Source organism: Zea mays, chromosome 8 (assembly GCF_902167145.1).
Source record: "Zea mays cultivar B73 chromosome 8, Zm-B73-REFERENCE-NAM-5.0, whole genome shotgun sequence".
Taxonomy (NCBI): Eukaryota; Viridiplantae; Streptophyta; class Magnoliopsida; order Poales; family Poaceae; genus Zea; species Zea mays.
Genome location: NC_050103.1, coordinates 164,574,304 through 164,592,699, shown reverse-complemented (window position 1 = coordinate 164,592,699; position 18,396 = coordinate 164,574,304). Strand labels below are relative to the sequence as shown.

General features: G+C 44.0%; 1 long non-coding RNA gene across 17 annotated transcripts; it reads left to right on the top strand.

Moving 5' to 3' along the window:
• The first annotated feature begins 577 nt into the window (after nt 1-577).
• LOC103636287 (uncharacterized) lies at nt 578-16,841 on the top strand. 17 transcript variants are annotated; one of them, XR_002264062.2, is made up of 10 exons: nt 578-1,066; nt 8,578-9,407; nt 9,569-9,725; nt 9,837-10,024; nt 10,115-10,382; nt 10,876-10,977; nt 13,557-15,151; nt 15,241-15,365; nt 16,087-16,203; nt 16,521-16,841. It is a non-coding gene; the product is annotated as an uncharacterized lncRNA (long non-coding RNA). The 17 variants fall into 17 exon arrangements; XR_002264066.3 differs by lacking the exon at nt 578-1,066 and having other exon boundaries at nt 6,371-9,277; nt 9,375-9,407; XR_002264061.3 differs by lacking the exon at nt 578-1,066 and having other exon boundaries at nt 6,374-9,277; nt 9,372-9,407.
• Nucleotides 16,842-18,396: the final 1,555 nt, after the last annotated feature.

Genomic DNA, 18,396 nt, shown 5'->3' with positions numbered 1-18,396 from the left:
GGCCGCGGGCAGATCGACGCGCCATGGGTCGAGGTCCGAGGGCGCGCGTGGCGAGGAGCCAGAGCTGATCTGAGCGACGCGGGGACGAGAACAGAGCGGGGAAGGAGCGCGCATGCTGTGTGCGGTGGAGGCGACAGAGGAGCTGCGTGCGGCGGGGTTTGCGGCGTTCCCGGCGTTGTTTGAGGAGGCGGTTGGAAGCGCGGCGAGGTTTCCGAAGGTCGGTCGGGCGGGCGGGTGGAGCCGGGAGCGGGGGCAGTCTACACTAATCACTTAATAGTTAGTAGAGATAAACCCAAAATCTCATTTTGGTGATTTAAAGAATTCTTCAAATGATTTGAGATAAAATGACTTCTAATAATGATTTTATTCCTTTGTAAAGTATACCTCTCTAAAGGGAATGAATAATTACAATAGGAGATTGGTATTCAAAACTTAGACCCAAAACTTAAAACTAAAACTCGGCACAATAAATAGAAGGACTTTTAATATATTTATCTTTTTCTTTGTAACTATATAATATATATCTCTAATCTCTAATATACTTAAAGCACCACTACTTAAAACTAAAACTCGGCCTCCATTTAATTAGTTGTAGCCGTTTAGGGTTCCCACCTCTTCCGTCTCCAATTTTCTCCTCGACTCCCGAGGCGTCGGCCGCCGCCATCCTGCCCATCCATTCGTCTTCTCCGGTCTCCGCCAGCCACCACTAGCCCACGCCACGATGCGCACCGCTGCGGCCGCCCAGGCGCCCAGCGGGCAGCGGCCATCTCCCCAGGCGCCCAGCGGCGAGCGGCCATCTCCCCAGGCGCGCTCGCGCACGCCCAGCGGCCAGCGGCCAGCGGCCAGCGGCCCTGCCTGTCGGGCCACGCGCCCACGCCCACGATGCGCACCGCGCTGGCGCGCACGCCCAGGCAGGCGCCCAGCGGCCATCTCCGGATCTCCCCAGGCGCCCAGCGGCCATCTCCCCAAGCACCATTTCCGCAAGCGTCAGCCCAGTGGCCATCTCCTGATCTCCCTGTGAGGAACCCTGGTCTAGGGTTTCGTCCACCCTTGAATCTGTGCCCAGGTATGGCTTTCCCTCTCCCTAGGGTTCATCCGACGTGAGGTCTCCCCCTTAGCCGAATCAAACAAGAACGCTAAATCACACGGGTATGTGGTGGAGCTTGATTTCTGTTTTATTTCATTTCATGTCTTCTCCATTACAAATGCTCAGATTTATAGCAGCACCAAGTGACTCTAACTGCTAATCAGTTATTACAGCTGGATTAACAGCTAGATGACAGATCTAATCAGTTATTATAGCTAGATGCCAGCAGCTTACAGCTGTATTACTCTATCCCCTCTATCCTCCTTCTTGCCCTCTTGTTACCTTGTCTGAATCTATGCATTCTTGGTAGGGTTGTGACAATCCGCCCCCCTTGAGAGCTTGCTTGACCCCAAGCAAGGGCCTTTGAAAATCTGTTCTTGGCCACAGTAAAATCCTCCCAAGTAGCACATGATGATGGTAACCTAGACCATCTGAGTAACACTTGGACCGTAGCCGCGTTGCCTTTCTTGACCATACTGCGATCCAGGATCTCTACCGTAGCCAGAGGTCCCCTGTCCAAATCCATTGGTTGAGGAAGAGTATCAAAGACCGGGAGTATAATTTGGAACAAATGGTTTGAGTTGGGAAACATGGAAGACAGGGTGGATCTGAGCTTCTGGTGGAAGAGCCAAACGATAAGCAGCTGGCCCAATTTTCTCAGTCACTGTGTAAGGCCCAAAATACTTGAATGCGAATTCGGGACAAGGTCTATTGACCATAGAATTTTGAGCATAAGGCTGGAGCTTGAGCAAAACATGTTCCCCGACCTGAAACTCCCTGGGAACCCTCTTCTTATCTGCAAAATGTTTATACCTCTGTTGAGCTCTAGCCAAATTGGCCTTCAACATCTCAATATGCTCAGCTCTGTGCTGGACAAACTGGACAGCTCCCTTATCCTCCTGCCCTGTGACTAAAGGAATGCCAAGAACAAATGCTTCATAGCCATAAAGGGCCTGGAAAGGTGAACAACCCAATGATGAGTGGAAAGTGGTATTATACCACAATTCGGCTAAAGATAGCCAAGACTTCCATTTCTGAGGGTTGGAGTGGACAGCACATCTGAGATACATCTCCAAACACTGATTAACTCGCTCACTCTGCCCATCTGTCTGAGGGTGATAGGTTGTGCTTAAAGCAAGCTTAATATCCAAGAGCTTGAACAAATGTTCCCAAAAAACACTTGTAAAAATCTTGTCCCTATCAGATACCACTGTTTTGGGCACCCCATGCAGCTTGATTACTGAATCTACCATGATTTGGGCCACTCCCTGAGCAGTGAAAGGGTGCTTTAAGGGAAAGAAGTGAGCATACTTGGTGAATCGATCTACCACCACCAAAATAGTATCATATCCTTCTGACCGGGGTAACTTCTCAATAAAATCCATAGTTAAGTCTTGCCAAGCTCCTGCTGGCACAGGCAATGGGTGAAGTAACCCAGAAGGATACTGCTTGGGACTTTTGGCTTGCTGACAAACCGCACATTGTTTCACAAATAATTCCACATCAGTTTTCAGGCCTGACCAACAGAACATCTTTTTAATTTCATGGTTCACTTGTAGTTGAACAAATGACAATGCAACAACTAACAGGGGGACAATGCAACAACTATTAGTGGGAGCCAGTTTCTCATCCTAAATTCTGCTGAGCACTGTTAGAGAAAAACGATAAGTGTCATGGTAATCTGTTTAAAGCCAATTACACAGTAAAAAATGACAGTAAAGAAATATGGATAGTGAAACAAGAAAATGTTAGTGTTATACACCCTCCTTCTAATTATAAGTCGTTTTAGCTTTTTTAGATACATAAAGGACTTATAGTTTGGACTGGAACATGAGAGTGCATAGCAAAAAATATCAATATTGTGCAACACATGTAGATACAACATTAGGAATCTTATATAAACTGACCAACAGATTGTAAGATGCAAGACCAGAGTGATCCATGGACAAATGAAGGAGAGGCAAAATATGGAATTAATATGAGTTAGTTTCATTTAATCACTCTTTGAAGGACTAAAGACTAAAATAGTTTAGTCCCTGTTTTATTGCAACCTATTTGCCAATTTAGCTACTAAATAAAACTAAAATGAATGAATTAATTTTTAGTCCCTAAAACCAAACAGAACGTGAAATACTGCTATTAAGATCTCCATCATGATCGTGACAAGGGCCGGAGCTATGGTTGAAAAGAGCTTGAACTTTGCCGTGGTGCAGTTTGTTTTTTAACTTTTTCGTGCAGAATACTCGAGTGAGGCCATGGGGGTGGGGTGGGCTCTGAGAAAGGCAGAACTCCAGAGGGCAAAAGTGGCATTTCGCATGGGGATGTGTGGTCCGTATCCTTGACCGTGGCTTCAGTGTTTGTCGTCTCGTGCACTTTCCCCTCTCTCCGGGGGCGGCGGACACCGCATTGATGGACCCCACCCTGCCGTGCTGACCTGATCACCCCGTCGACTGCATGACCTCTTTTGCCACCGACGTTTGCCACTCAACACATCTAACAATTCCAACATCCGTTCCACAATTCCACGCCATCATCGAAGGAGGTTCCCGAAGCTGCAGAGCTAAGCCCTCGCCCAACGACAAAGGTGTCTCTCCGACGAGGCATTCCGGTCTGGAGCTGAGCAAGTCGCCTCCTCCGCCATCGGCTCCATGGTGGACTGATCCTTCGGTGTCGGCGATCGGAGACCATAGTTGGCTGATCCTCGACCGCATCGTCCACCGCAGTCGGAAGTGGTGCGGGGACGCTACGACCTCGGCGCTCGCCCACGAGTGCGTCGGCCGGCCGATCCGTGCCTCCCTCCGGATTGCGGACCCCCCGCGGTGTCCCGTCTCTACGTCCACTGGACCAGTATTGCAGCCATTGACTGCATGAAGGAGCCTGTTGCCATCGCCGCCCACCACAACTCCATTCTATTCCGGGTGTCTGTCCTCTTCGACGATCCCTGTTTCTAGAGCCAAACGGTCTACTTTCCTGATGACTACTTTGTCTACTCGTGCTCCTTGTCGCTGCCGTCCCTTACTAGGCTTCCCACTTGCTTCACCCGGGTTCCCCTTTGCTTCGGCGGTGGACGCACCGACCCCGAGTTCGATAAGTGGTTACAACCGCACCGGCGCCAGCAACAGCGGACCATGATTGAAGAAGACATGGAAATCCTCTGCCATGGAGACAAGGGTGAATTCACGGTGGCAAATCTCACATACCGTTTCAACCAAGAGGTCCAACTCTGCTTGTTGCACCATCCCCCTTCTGCATCTGATGCTGAAATGAAATGGAGTGTTGAGAAGCTGCAGATCCCTCCTAACATGAAGATCAACCTCTACTCGTTTAAGACTGATGCCGTCGTCATCATCGGCGAGAGGTTCTTGTGCTAGGTTGACTACTACCATGATATGCTGCTGATTGATGTCCTCACTGACAGCAACAACAGGCTCCGTAATATACCACTTCCATCTAAGGCTTTAAAGACTGGCCGTGTGTACAAGGACGGTGAACCAGATCCGTTTCGACGTCTCAGTGTCTGTGATGGTGGCATCATTAAGCTCGTCTGCATTATTACTAAAGAACACCCTTCTTTTTTATCCCTTCACCATAGCAACATGGACTTTGGTTGATATCCACCAAGGTAGATGGGAGAAGGATGTCAACTTGACCATGGGAGCCAGCGAGTTATTCAATCTTTACGACGACGCTGCCAAGAGTTGCCTCCCACGAGTGAGGCCAAGTTTTCCTGTGGTGAGCTTGGTTGATCCAGATGTCATTTGCTTCCTCCTCGAGGACAAGTTCCGCGATCCTTTCTGGATGGTTCAAGTCAACATGCGAAATAAGTTGCTACTGTTAAGTTCCATCTATATCAACGAAGAAGAAGGATACCCTCCTAAAAGGGACTGCAAGAACTATTTCATTTTTCATGACTTCATTGCCAACAAGTTCTCTTACTTGAGTGAAGACGCCATCAAAAGGTATCACTGCATCTCCTCATGTATTTAGTTTATCTATGCCATTGTTTTTTGCATGCAGCACTTTGCACAACCAGTTGAATTTGGCATATTCATTCTTAAAATAGTTACTTTGCTCGTGGGAGGCAACTCTTGGCAGCGTCGTCTTAAAGATTGAAGAACTCGCTGGCTCCCATGGTCAAGTTGACATCCTTCTCCCATCTACCTTGGTAGATATCAACCAAAGTCCATGTTGCTATGGTGAAGGGATAAGGAGAAGGGTGCTTTTTAGTAATAATGCAGACTAGCTTAATGATACCACCATCACAGACACTGAGACGCCGAAACGGATCAGGTTTACCGTCCTTGTACACACGATCAGTCTTCAAAGCCTTAGATGTGAGTGGTATATAACGGAGCCTGCTGTTGCTGTTGCTGTCAGTGAGGACATCAATGAGCAACATACCATGGTAGTAGTCAACCCAGCACAAGCACCTCTCGCCGATGGTGATGACGACATCAGTCTTAAACGAGTAGAGGTTGATCTTCATGTCGGCAGGGATCTGTAGCTTCTCAACACTCCATTTCATTTCAGCATCAGAGGCAAAAGTGGATGATGTAGCAAGCAGAGTTTGATCTCCTGGTTGAAACGATATGTGAGATCTGCCACCGTGAATTCACCCTTGTCTCCATGGCAGAGGATGCCCATGTCTTCTTCAATCATGGTCCGTTGTTGCTGGCGCCGGTGCGGTTGTAACCACTTATCCAACTCAGGGTCGGTGCGTCCACCGCCGAAGCAAGGGGGAACCCGGGTGAAGCAAGGGGGAAGCCTAGTAAGGGACGACGGCGACGAGGAGCACGAGTAGACAAAGTAGTCATCAGGAAAGTAGACAATTTGGCTTCAGAAAGTGGGATCGTCGAAGGGGACAGACACCCGGAATAGAATGGAGTCGTGGTGGTCAATGGCTGGAATGCTGGTCCAGTGGACGTAGAGACGGGACACCGCGGGGGGGTCCGCGATCCGGAGGGAGGCACGGATCGGCCGGCCGACGCACTCGTGGGCGAGCACCGAGGTCGTAGCGTCCCCACACTGCTTCCGACTGCGGTGGACGATGCGGTCGAGGATCAGCCAGCTATGGTCTCCGGTCGCCGGCACCGAAGGATTAGTCCACCATGGAGCGGGCGGCGGCGGAGGCGACTTGCTCAGCTCCAGACCGGAATCTCTCGTCGGAGAGACACCTTTGCCGTTGGGCGAGGGCTTAGCCCTGTGGCTTCGGGGAACTTCTTCGATGATGACGGTGGAATTGTGGAACGGGTGTTGGGATTGTTAGATGTGTTGAGTGACAAACGCCGGTGGCAAAAGGGGGCCGTGCAGTCGACGAGGTGATCGGGGCAGCACAACAGGGTGAGGTCCGTCAATGCGGTGCCCGCCGCCCCCGGAGAGAGGGGAAAGTGTACGAGACGACAAACGTTGAAGCCATGGTCAAGGATACGGACCACACAACCCCATGCGAAATGTCACTTTTGCCCTCTGGAGTTCTGCCTTTCTCAGAGCCCACCCCACCCTCACGGCTCCACTCGAGTATTCTGCACGAAAAAGTTAAAAATCAAACTGAACCACGACAAAGTTCAAGCTCTTCTCAACCACAGCTCTTACCTTTGTCACGATCATGATGGAGATCTTAATAGCAGTATTCCACGTTCCGTTTGGTTTTAGGGACTAAAAATTAATTCATTCATTTTAGTTTTATTTAGTAGCTAAATTGGCAAATAAGTTGCAATAAAACAGGGACTAAACTGTTTTAGTCTTTAGTCCGTCAAAGATCTATTAAATGAGACTAACTCATATTAATTCAATATTTTGACTCTCCTTCATTTGTCCATGGATCGCTCTGGTCTTGCATCTTACAATTTGTTGGTCAGTTTATATAAGATTCCTAATGTTGTATCTACATGTGTTGCACAATATTGATATTTTTTGCTATACACTCTCCTGTTGCAGCCCAAACTATAAGTCCTTTATGTATCTAGAAAAGCTAAAACGACTTATAATTAGGAGGAGGGTGTATAACGCTAACATTTTTTTGTTTCACTATCCATATTTCTTTACTGTCATTTTTTACTATATTATTGGCTTTAGACAGATTACTATGATACTTTTCGTTTTTCTTCAATAGTGCTCAACATAATTTAGGATGAGAAACTGGCTCCCACTAATTGTTGTTGCATTGTCCCTCTGTTAGTTGTTGCATTGTCATTTGTTGAACTACAGGTGAACCATGAATTAAGACTTGGGATCATATCATCGTCATTCTCTCTTAGTCTCTTTCTTGAAAAATAATTTTTTGTGCATGGAAAAATGTGATAAACTGTGTTTGAACAGGACATATGTCAGGCATCAACCAATAAGAGGGAAAAGTGGAGACATGGTTTTTGGGACATATGTCACTTTTTGGGAGGGAAATAGGCTTTTTTCTCGATGTTGAAACATGGTTTTGTCTTTGGTCACTTGGGCTCATTTCATTAGCATTGTATGGATCATCATTGGCAGTAAGACCGATGCAACCCTACTCCTTGATGGCTTGGTACAAGGCTTCAAAATATCTGAAGTAAGCAAATCTGCTAGCCTCTCAAAGTGAGCCTGAGACCTGCAAACCTCAAAGTGGTAAATAGCTATGTGGTAATCATGTAAGAGTGCTATTATGTTTTATTTAAGACCTCAAAGTGAGCCTAGGAGTGCTATTATGTTTTATTTCAGACCTCAAAGTGGTGAATATCTATCTTGTAACATAGATGAGAAATTCCACAACAATAAAGTTTATCACAATCATTATAGTTAAGGAAGACAAATAACAAAAAAAGAGGGAAAATTCAAATCATAGAGTATCTAAACAAAATAGATCACAAGTTCACAAGGGGAGACGACACACGCGGGTGGGGGCAGGGTAGGACCTCACACGTCGGTGTCATCCAGGGTCCAGGGATCGTAGGCATCGTCGTAGACCGTGGCCTGCTCGGGAGCCCTGGCCCGGATTCGTCCCCGATGGCCTGGAGCCTCGCGCCGACGTCGAGGCGGTCGAGGGGGTGGTGTGACGGGAGACGACGCACGCGGGGCAAGGGGCATGCGCCGCGAGCGGGCGGGGCGCGGCGGCCGCAGCGCGGCGGCCGCACGTCATCTGTTGGGTCGAAGGCTGGGGGTGGGTATTGCACGGCTGATGGGTAAGACGAGGGCGTCGGGGCGGAGGCGTTGCCTCGCCCTGTGGGCGAGCAGGCGGGGCGCGCGGGCGGCAGTAGGCGGGGGCAAGGGGTGTGGACGCCTTCGTTGTACTCTTAATAGAGTAGTAAAGATGAACAACCCAACTTGGTTTTATACCTGTTTCTGATAAAAAAATATTTCTTTCTTTTGGCTAGCTCATTATTTTGCATACTTTCTATCACATGAAGAAGAATTATGACTATATGTGCGTAATTTAAGTTCTACCACAGTTGTTTGTAACTAGAGATTAAAAATTTCTATGTAGCACCTTATGACAGTTTTTTTCTTCTTCCTTGCAGTCGGGAATTAAGTGAGACAATGTAGAAGGTGAAAGAGGCGAGCATGGCACAAAAGTGTGAACAAGCGACAGTGATTTGTTGAACGAATGACAATCTTTTGAAGACGCCCACTGCCAATTCTCTGCCTTTGTCATGTGTGAGAAACCTTAATCGGTACTCAAACTTTGGCATGAATCTAAGCTACTAGCCCAACTAAATACACTGATAAATAATTATGTAGTGAATTTATTTAGCATGTGTAGTGAGGGTAATCTGGATTTTTACACTTTGCAATTGCTATGTTTCAATGTTTGAACTTTGGTGTACAATATCCCGCCTCTGCCCCAAAGAGGATGTTATCCAGGATTCATCTTGTTTGGGTTCCTTTTGACATCAAAATAAGTTGGTGGATAAGGTGCTGTTTACAATAAAAAAAATCCCAACATATTACTCTAACAAGCAAAATGGTACATTAGTTGCCTTTTTTGTTTGTTTTCTTTTCTACCGCTTGAATTTTTCAGGTGACTGGAATTTCTGGCACAAATGCTCTAATTATTCTAGGTACAAGAGCACAATGGTTGTTGTAGCATATGAACCCTGCCGTGGTTATTCATACTAAATGTGAATAACAGAATTCTTGCTTTGTTTGTGGCCTTTGATCTGCAAGAGGGTCTAGCACTGCTAATCTCCTCTATCCAGGCTCTGCTAGAACTGGTGGAAGGTGATTATACGTGCGAAATGTCCCTACTGTTGCTGTTTACACTAAAAAATTGCTTTCCTGATAATTTATCATGATTCGGACATCAATATTGCAGCAGTTTGTACGGGCTAACCAAGAAGATGTGGCTGAGGTGAGAATTGAGTCCCCTTGTATATGCACCTATGCAAGTTCTTCTGAATGTTTTAAGAGTACTACATGACTAGAGTGCAGGAGACATCCATGGCATTGGCAGATCCTTGGTATGAGGTGTTGTCCGTGCTGCATTTGATGGCCATGGTGTGCTTCTTGCAGGATAACGCTATGCTTCTTCCTAGGTCCTATGGTGATTGTCATGTACCCAGATAGTCATTGGTAATCGGAGCTCCGACCGAGGGACTGCAACCGTGCTCTGTGACCATGTCCAGGTCGAGGGGTTCAGCTCGGGAGCCTTCTCTGACCTCGTCATGAGGTTAGTCATAGTGTTTTTTTTGTTGCTTTTCCACTTTATCATATATACTTTGAGCACAAACATGAAATCTTGTTAGCTTAAATATTCAATAGTAAAGGATTTGTTTTCCAGGGTTCAATTCGATTTGCATGTCATTGCACCAAACAAGTTTATGCTTCGTCTGCAGCCACCTGACTTCAAGACAAGGAAGGTGATGAGTTGCATAGGAACTCCGATGTGCTAGAAATCCTCATGAATACCAGGTTTCTAATGGTCTATGTGCAGTATGAGCGTTCACTAGAAACAATCATAGGACACGAGTAAGCAAAGAACCTTACAACGGATTCATGAAGTTTACTCCATATGCATTTGGTGTGACATTGGTTCCTTTGTTTTGCCTTTCATTACAGTCAAATCATCTGGCTCGGGGGCCTAAATTACCGAATCATGCTTTCCCATCAGTTAGTGAAGGCCCTTGTCGAGATGCGCAATTCTAGAGAAAGATTAGGTGAGAGCTTGGTAACCCTCAGGTTTCTTTTGGTTACCCAGTAGTCCAGCTACCAACACTTGAAACAAGCTCTTCAGATGAGAAGCAGCAGAAGCAACTTTTCTTTAGAATCTACTTGGTTTCTAAGGATTGTCAGCATCATAAGTTTTCCGCCACATCCTTTCTTATAGGTGATTGTTTGATCCCCAACCTAGACTCAAAGAAACTTTACTGTTAGTTGCAGAATTGATGCTCAGTTCCTTTAAAAATGTCTCTTATAGATGGAATCGGAACACACTTGTGCAGATTAGTATCACGATGTAATTATTTTTATTTATAATAATGAGTATTATTTATTCCTAGAGTTCTCAGTTTTTCTTGTTGTATTCAATGAATACGCCGTTCTAATACGGTACTCTTCATAATAATATGCATGTTTGTCAGTCGTTAAGGGAACTTACAAGCTAAAGAATTTCACAACTGCTGTTAAATATGATTAGAATTTATCCTTAGAAATGACCAGACATCAAGGACCATTTACTACAGTCTACTAATCTATACATGTAGGCAAGAAACTGCACGTGGGTGTCCCATTGAGCCTCTTCCTTTTTATGTCAAATATTTCTTTCCTATATTTTCTTGTCTTTGACATTTTTTTGTCGTTCATATTTGGCCTGTCATTAGAGTGCAAAGAAACTCCATGTGGGTGTCCCATTGAGCCTCTTCCTCTTTATGTCAAATATTTATTTCCTATGAGAGCCGCGTCACCTATTATTTTTGCCAGAGGTACAGAAAAGTCTCCTTTTATTCTAGATACCATTTTTGGAAATTCAATGCTGGATTACATAGTTCATAATATCATGGTTTCAGTGTCCAGAATGGAGCCGCTAATAATTTGTCAACTAGATCAACTAAAGAAAAATTGAATCAGTCTCAAGCACAATCGTTTAATAGTGTGAAAATTGGATGAAACTAATCGATCAAGTGAAGAAGACAAAGGAAAAATATAGGTTTTGTTTTTTGCCGGTCAGCAGGTGTTTAGAGAAGAAATTGACCGGATTAATAGGGTAGACGGTCGTACTATTAAGAGGGGTCAATGAACTTGATCGGTGTAAAACTTAGTGCCTCGTATAATATAAACGGTTGCATTTACATGAGGGCTAACAACGCTTCGTTTTTTAAAATACAAAATCTTTTGAAAAAGCGCAAAAATATCAACTCTGTGGTTGGTAGAACGTCCGAGCCAGGAGGCCAGCTCGTCCGCGACTCTGTCAGAGAAGTCTGCTGGCGCCTTGTCTCTGTCTCCCTTCGCTACCATCCAAGCCAGGAGGCTGGACCGTCCGCATAAACTGAATTGAGTTTGGGCAGGGAAAGTGTGTTTTTGAGTCCTTGCACTATGGACTGTCCGGGGTTTTTAGCCGGACGGTAAGTGGTCCATGTGCAGACCGTCCGGCCATAAAATGGCGGACACTCCGCTCGGATTGTTTTAACTGACGAGTGCTATGATATTCCATGTTGACAGGTCCCGGACCGTCCGGCCCAGGAGGGTGGATCGTCCAGGCTTGACTTTTTCTGACAGCACTGACAGGTTTCAACGGTCTTTATAGCCGTTACTGGTACGATGGACCGTCCGGCCATGGGGCGTGGACCGTCCATGTGTGCGCAGAAGTTGTGCTATTTGCACATAATGACTAGGTTTGAGTTGTGGGCTATAAATAGAAATGGAGCTTGTGTGTGAGGGCTCTCTTGACCACTCCTAGCATACATTGAGCTCATTTGTGATCCTCTAACTCAAACTCTCATACTTGTTGCTTGAGATCGCATTCTAGTGAGTGATTGAGAAGTTCTAGTGCATTTGCATCCTTTGAGAAGTTCTACCGCCCCCTTCCGCATACTATTCCTCCCCGCACCACCGCAGCAAACGTCGGCCCCATCCCGCCATCTTCCTCTCCGCGCTGCCCCTCTCCCTGCTCGGATCGGCACGCATGGTACTGTTGTTTCTCCTACTCCTCTCTTCTTCGAGGTTCTCGATCTCTCAGCTGAGGCGTCTGTGTCACCTGCCATTCCCTAGTAGTCTCTCCTTCGGGTGTCCTAACATACTCCTCTCTCCTTCTCGTGTCGTCGCCCCGAAGCATGCTACTCCTCGCGCCACCGCAGTTTCCGTGACCCCTCCCCGTTTGTCTCCATGGCGGCGCGGAATCCGACTTGACATGGCGGCATTCTTGACAGACCTCACCCCTCTTCTCTGTTAGCAACTCTGTCGGCTAGGGCACGAACTAACAGTCGCTAGAGGTGTGGAGAACGGGAAGATATGACATGGGGAAGAAGAAGATAGCAGGGAAGGCGATAATAGAATTGTTATTTTTGTTCTTCGATACCCTCTCCTGTACAGATACACGCCATTTATATATGGACGCGGTCACACAAGTGTATCAGTATTGAGGCCCATATTACATGGCCCAACGTGGCCCAACCACATTTATATTTGGCCAGGGGCTGGCGCACTTTGATCTCCTCGACTGCGCTTAAGCCTTCTCTTCTGCCGCGTCTGTTTCTGTTGTCTTGTTCATCCCTTTCCACTTATGATTGCTTGCTAACAGCTTCATCGCCTTGTATTGACCTCCAGTTGCCTCCCCACTTGCCAACCTATGTGGTGACCATGGCAGTATGTCTGACCAGGGCCGTACCTGTGGGGGTGCCAAGGGTGCGGCCGCACCAGGCCCCCAAAATCAGAGGGTCCCCTAGCCACTAGACGCTAACACTTTTTTCCTGTTAAACCTATCTATTCTAGACACAAATACGCAAAGAGCGATGCGCTATCAACTAGTCTCATTTAGATTGTTAAACTAATGTCTCAATTGCTTATCGAATACTCCATCCGATAAAAAATAGTATTTGTTTTAGCTCTTGATTTTTTATGTTTATATTCAACTAGATGATGATGAATCCACTAAAGAAGCAAAACAAATTTTATTTTGATATAGAGAGAGTATTATTTACTATACACATGATGGTTGCATCGGCAGAGAGAAGCTTTTTAAAATTGAAATATTTTTGTGAACTATTTATGGTCAACAATAACTTAAGAGAGGTTAAACGGCTTGACGATTCTATATATCGAAAAAAAGTTGTTGGATGAAATTGATCTCAATGATATAAGCGATGACTTTGTATCACAAAATGTTAGAAGATATTTTTAATGATATCAAATAAGAAGTAAGTGCTTTTAGCTATATTTTACATTTGTTATCTTATAAGCATCAAAACAGAGCATAATAATTTTTATATGTTAAATATTCGATACTGTATGTATAATTATATATATTTGTGTGTGGATGGACCCTCCATATCGGATTTCGTTCAAGGCCTTGAAAAGTCAGGAACGGCCCTGACACTGACATTCTCTCGTCTGCGCGGCGTACATTCTCCTAGCCGCCATCCTCACCATGCCGCTGCGGATCCCGCCCGCGGTATGACTCCCTCCTCACCTACGTGGCCACGCGCGACGCAGCCGCAACGACCTAACCCCCATGTCGTCGCTGACCTCGCGTCCCGTCTCGCTGCTACGATGCCTTCGTGGAAGCTTGAAGGTATGATGTCCCTTCCATCTCTCTTCTTTGATGGACTGCTCTTTGTTGTTCCAGTTCACTACTAATGTGGGTTTTGCCTATTGGTAGGAAAAAAAATTCTTTACATCTGGGATGTAAAGAATCTCTTTTACAGCCCCTCACATACACCAGCTGCTGGTATATATAAATAGAAGAAAAAAATAAATTACTAAAAGATTATTTTGTAAATTTTGATCTGTCTTTGTGGGCCTTTAAGTGGTGCATGTGAGGGGCTGTAAAAGGTGGTGTTCACATGCGGTATGTATAGATTTTTTTTCCCGGTGGTAAGCCTGGTGCGATGGCGTTGGTAACAAAAAAAAAGTAGAATGCACGCTTTATTTATTTTGATGCCAAAAATTCGAATCGAAACTGCAATTGGCCGCTTACAATATTATTGTTGACAAAAAATGAAATGCGTGCTAGCATCATAGCTAACGATATTATCATACATGTTTTGGTACATTTAGCACTAAAAGGTGTGCTCTGATGCTATTTGCATCAATTAAACCATCTTTAAGAATATGTCATTGGTTACTTCATATAATTTTGTCTTGTAATTTGTTTGAACTTGTAATGCCTGGAGAAGTCTGCAGTAAAAAATTGTTAGGATGCAGTCGTACTGCCAGGTTCATTAATTAGGTGAATTTTTTGGTATTTGTAGTTTTCAAAATGATGAATATGTACACAGATGAATATGTATATTATCTAAAATTTATTGGATGTAACGTTCAATTGTTTCATGATACACATGTGTTGGTTATTGGAGGGGAACGGTGGTGTTCTGTGTTAGGTTTCACGACATATCTCTGTGGAGCAGATTGGCATATGTGAAATTGATAAGACGGTGGTAGATGTAAGATCTCGCTTCCTGTATGTGCATAATACTGTGCAGTGACCACTGATATTATGTTTTATTGACTTTTAGATGTTTGAGAGCATTTGCTTTCTGTTAGATTTCTCTGAACACCAATAATTTGGTCTATGTGTCTTTATCTACATTCAGTTGAGGAATGCAATTGATTTTACTGATGTCACTTGATTTTTCGACACTGATGTTAGCTGCTCCTACTATGCCTTCTTCAATTTTTAAAATGCATTCATTTTCGTATTTTGGTACTACATGATATGAGGACAGCAAATGAGATGACTCATGACGTGGTTAATTGAGATTCCTTTAGTCTTCTGAATTTCCTTCTTTTATGTTATTTGCTTAGTAGGTTGGGTTGGATTCTGTGAGGGGTACTGATTCATGATTAAAATTGGGTGGACAGGAGGCATATTTTTGTAAAAGGACAACAACAGAGGATTGTTCATTTGTTCCTTCTCAAGGGTCATGCTATTTTGCAAACTAGGTTACCTAGGAAAATATATGCTTTATGATTCACAAGCAATGTGATTGCTTTTTTGTTAATATGATTTCTTGTATTGTGATCATTGGCAGGGTGATGGTTTTTGCATTATCGGTTCTTTAGCGTGTCGACTGTATATTTTGTTGAACCATGTAAGCTGTCGTCTTCTCTCAGTGCAAGCTTTGTGGGAGAGATGGAACAATTGTGATGATTCATGGTCAGTGGATGCCACTTACTCCCTCCGCTTGTTTTTATTTGTTGCCGGTTAGTACAAAATTGAATTAAGTAGCGTCAAATAAATAAAAATGGAGGTAGTACTATTGAGCAGAGCTAGAAAGAAACGAAGACTTGTTTGATGGTGTTTGACTGCAGAGGCTATGAACCTGTTGATATTTCCATTGGAGCTGGCTGGTAGGCTGAGTCTGTATGTTTTTTCTTGATCTATCATGAATGTTAATGACTGCTTACACATACAAAACCAATGTTTTAGATGTAAATAATTAATATTTTCATAGTTATTCGATTTTCATAGTTATTCGCATTCAAGAAATGAACTCTGGTATTATATTCAGTACTGCAGTTTTCAGCACAGCTGTTACTTCACTGAAACTAGAAGATGCATTCGATACGAATAGAGTGAAGTGTGTTGTGGATAATCTGGGCTACGTGATATTTTTTAAGAGGGCTGATTCCATTCAATAAGTGAGGCACAAATAGCTATTTAACTCTTATATTGACTGTATTTTTTCACATGAAAATCTTCTGGCCCTGACCATTTCAGATCAGGGAACGTCAATCCAAAAAATCCATATCTTCTTCATCTTGGAATCGCATACCTTATCAAGCTTATGCTTATTTATTTATATTTGATACATGGTCCTTTGATTAACCGACTTTCATTTGGCTAATTAATTGACTAACTGCTCTCTCTCACACAGGGCTTTCATTCAAGATTTTTGAAGATCTATCTAGAACTTCCACCAATAGTCCAACCATTACAAATGGAAGAGGATCTAGAGCAACTGAAAGTTCTTGAAAACAGCTATCGGATGAAGGTATTTTGGCATGGAACGCTAGAATCTGAGATAGACCGTGTCTGGTTGGTAGTGCTCTGATGCAGTTTGTTCTGTTTATTCATGATGAACTTGTATGGTTTGAATGCTACTATGTTTTTAATATGTGCAACAATATATTTCTTTTGTTCTTTTTTTATTTATCACGGTTTAGTTCAAAAATGAACTAGCGGATGATAAATATTTAAGAACGGAGGTAATATCTTTTTGTATGATGCATAGCAGGTTATGAACTTGCAGTCTGTAGTTTATATCTTAGACCACTGAATTTTGTTTCTTTTTGCTCTTTGTAACTGTAGGTGATCAAAGTGGAGCAAAATGCCCGTGGTGTGGATGCACCTGAGGTGCATTGAGAAAATCGAAGCGCTGACGTGAGCGAGAAATATCCAGTAGAAAATGATGGCAGAGCGAGTGCTTTGCATTGCTATCAGTGTAGGCTTGATAGGAGACTTTTGGTTGTGATATCTTATTTTCTAAATAGTATGATACCAGATAGGGGGGCCGTAAGGGCGCCTTTTGCTCTAGTATTAGGCTGTCTCCAGCAACGTCTCCTAAATTTCGTCCTTTAAAGTAATATTCTTTATCATTTACAGCATCCTCTAAAAAATTCGTCCTCTATATTTTCTTCATCTCCAACAACGTCCTCTAAAATCGATCCTCTATATCTACAGTGTTAATAGAATCTATTACCTACAATATTTATTCTCTATTTTTCATGTAATTTGAATTCGAGCTCACGTACCTAATTCAAAAAAGTAATTAACATTTTTCACTACGAACATATAATAATAATAAAAACAAATATCCAGTGGGGATGTTGATCTTGACAGTGATGATGCCGCATGTGCTCGTCACCCATCCCTGCGTGTAGGAGTACCGAGCTCTGCCACCAGCTCCCGTCCCTCTCGCACCAGCACCCTCTGCGACGGGGAGCAGGACCACCAGAGCTTGCCGAGTTGAACAGTGAGGACGGAAAACCGACAATGCGTTGAAGGTTCCGAGCCGCGCGCGGGAGCGAATGATCAGCCTCGACGGTGGTGATAGCAGACGATAGAAGTCTGCCACATTTACCGTGTCCGACACCACCACTAAATTATAGCGTATCGTATAGAGTACCTTGTTGGACGTACGTTGCCGTCCGCTAAATTCAGCGGACGTGACTGTTTAGTGGTCTATGCTAGAGCCAGCCTTATATACTCTGTCATCTTTTTTATTTTATTTGTCGCGATTTAGTTAAAAAATGAAGCGATAAATATTTGAGAACGAAAGTGGTATAAAATAGAGATGGTAAAACTTTTAGCTTTCATTTCAATTTTCAAGCAAACCAAAAAACATGGCATTTTCAAACAAACAAACAAAAAAAATAGACCGTGGCTAATGGCTTGTCCATTCACATGCTAACTGTACCAACATGATTCGGAACAAATACAAAACAAAACCAACTGAGTTTGGATGAACAACAGATCTATTATTGCCAACTCGAAACGGCACCCCATCATCCCATAAACGACGTAAGAGAAGGCCAAATTAAACGCCAATATTTATTTACAGGAACGACAGCAAAGACCAAAGAGCAAGCCAAACATGAATCCTAAGATTACTGACTTGGCAAGCTGTGAAGTAGCAAGACAAGGAACATCCAAACTGAATAGAATGTTTAAAAGTACATTAAGCAACTACTCGTAGATGTCAAGTATCACAACTCAAGGGGTTACAATCTCTTTCGATAACGGGGTAAAGCCCTACATGCATGATGCGTCCACAGACATCCAAAAGATGCAAACACCAAAAGCAGATATCCAACCTGACCTTGCTGTCATCGAAGTTCGGAAGACGAGGCTCATACATACCGTCCAAAAGATGCAAACATTCGAACACGCGCCAAAAGCGGATATCCAACCAGTGAACACAAAAACTTACTATGTCTGGCTTGATTAAGTCATTTCACTCCTTTGTCTTGCTCTTCATATCCTTGGAATTTGAATCGGCAAGCTGCAGAAACAAATGGAGTAGTTTATATGCATCTGATATATAGAACATGTAATGCACGTCTATTGTGTACATATGTTTGAGCGCATAACACAAATAGACTTTTGTTTTCAGTCAAAGCAATGGCGAATACCGTAGGTACAAATGGTACCATTCTTTTTATATTTCGAAGAAGATGACCATTTG